The sequence below is a fragment of the Furipterus horrens genome, unplaced genomic scaffold, assembly GCF_987537825.1.
Source record: "Furipterus horrens unplaced genomic scaffold, mFurHor1.1.pri manual_scaffold_5, whole genome shotgun sequence".
In the NCBI taxonomy this organism is placed as follows: domain Eukaryota; kingdom Metazoa; phylum Chordata; class Mammalia; order Chiroptera; family Furipteridae; genus Furipterus; species Furipterus horrens.
In genome coordinates this window covers 201,875,252-201,877,622 of record NW_028327175.1, presented here as the reverse complement: position 1 = coordinate 201,877,622, position 2,371 = coordinate 201,875,252, and positions in this window count along the sequence as shown.

The window sequence follows — 2,371 nt, the reverse complement described above, 5'->3', positions numbered from 1 at the left end:
TGGGGCCTCAGGGAGTCAGCAGGTCACGGGGGGCGGGACGGACGGCGGCCAGAGGGAGAGTCCCGGCCCAGGCGGCCTCGCACTTCTCAGGACAGGCACGAAAGCCATCGGGTCTCACGCCTGATGGGAAGGGGCAAGCCTCAGGGTTGGGGACAGAAATGCCTGCTCCGACGCTGCTGCTAGACCCTCGAACAAATCCTCCATCCCCGCGTTCATCACCAGCACGGCCCCTGACTCCTTTCATCGGTTTCTCCTTTCCAGTTTTGGTTACCAGGCAAAATCAGAGCTTAAAAATAATGCCACCCCTGTGGGCGGGCCCCATGCCCAAGGGACACCAACGCCCTGGGAACGAGGGTTCCCAGGGAAGTCACCTCCGGGCACAAGGGAACAGCACTCGGGGGCTGCAGGGCTGAGCCGTGGGCAGGGCTGGGCGTGCCCAGGGCCCCTGCTCCCCAACGGCAGGGCAGGGCGGCTCCGCCCCCACCCGCACCCGCACCCCACACTCGTGGGGCCCGTGCCCCCTGCTGGGAACCACTGTCTCTAGGGTTCATGCTTCGGAGACAGGAGGGCTTTTCTGCCAAAACGGTACAGGGGCGAGTGTGATCTTGTTCGAAAACTGATGGGGCCTGCTGGTGGGATCTGAGGGTCCGCTGGGCCCGAGGACCGCCTTACTCCTAACATACACCCAATAGAACCAGATCAGGACCAAGCTGTCAGTGGTGTGAGGATCTCCCGAACTCCCAATTCTAGTGAGACACCCCACTCACTGCAGCAGCCCGGGGCCCACGAGCCTCACCTGACTGACGTAAGAGAAACGCAGATGAACCCCCGCTTGGCGCGTGACACCCCGAAAACTGAACCCTCACCCCAACTCAGACCACGATCTCAGGCAAGGAGGACTCCGTGGAAGCTTTCCACCACCCAGCGGAAAACGGAGCACTGGGGCTGGAAGGGTGGTCCCCAAACCAGAGCGGGGCTTTATGGCAAAAGTCAGGCATTTTCTTCATCCTAGGAAGCGTCAGGGAAAGTGAGCTCATCGAGTCTGAGAGCGACAGTCCTGCCGAGGACAGGTGAGGTGAGAAGGGGACTTCGCAGAAGACGTCACAGGACAGGTGGCTCCTGGGGACTGAGCACGTCCTGAAAGCAGGTCGCAGGTGGCGGGAGTTTGGGGTCAGTGGGACCAAGGGCACAGGAGGACGGAGCCTCGCCCGGGATGCGCCCGTGGTTTCGCGGCAGCACAGCTAGGACCCCTTCCGCCCACGGTTCCCAGGTTCTGCTTCAACAGCGATTTTCCCTTTAAAGCAGCCCGTGGACGGTGCTCGAGCAGCTGCGTCTGGTCACACACACACAGCGGCGAGAAAACCCACCGTGAGTCGGCTCCGCCCCCGAGCAGGGCCTCTGTGACTGCAGACGCCCTCGTCACAGGCTCCCGGGCGGCCGCTGCCTCCTCTGCACAGACAGACGACGCGGCCGCGGCAGGGCGAGCCCTCCTCGCTGCACCCACGCGCTTCCCTGGGATATTTTTTTTTAATGTTTATTGATTTTAGAGAGGGAGGGAGAGAGAAACTGATCAGTTGCCTCCCATACGCATCTCAACTGGGGACCAAACCCACAACCCAGGAATGTGCCCCGACCGGGGATCGAACCCCCAATCTTTTGGTGTACGGGGCAACGCTCCCACCCGCCGCACCGCCCGGCCAGGGCCTTTCCTGTTCCTTCTCCACGTGGCCGATGGCTGCACCCTCCCCTGACACCACCAGGCAGGTGACCAGGCTGGGAAGGTGTCATGGCCATAACAGGCCAAAGGACCACACGCTGCATTCGGCCACCCCGTTAGTGGCATGTGTGACAGAGGCCTAATGTAGCAATGTTTCCCACACGCTGCTGCTGACACTCCCACGGACCTCAGGCACCCTCAGGCTCCTCTGGGCTCACTCAGCACGGTCCCCGTGATGCTGACGTAAGCTGGGACACTGAACACGCAGCCACGACACCCGCTGCATGTGCTGCCGCTCCGCGTGCCATGAGGCGCCCATCAGGGACGGTGTCCTCTGAAGTGTGTCCCAGGAGCGTGCTGCTGCCACTCGCTGAGCCCAGACCCCATCTGCCCTGCGTTGCCTGGGCAACCCTGACCCCCGCCCCCGCCCCCGGCTCAGTGGGGCCATCAGAAAAGATGTCACGAGAACTCCCACGCCGCCACGGGGCCTCTGCCCAGCGAGGGGCCGCTGGCCCGCCTGTGAGCTGCTCTGACGACCCTGTGGACCGGACTCCGGCGCACGGCTCCACCTGCTGAGGCTGCGTCCTTCTCGGGCTGGGCTGCAGGGGCCCGCGTACCATGGAAAGATATGTACTTTTTACACAAGGTTTTCCA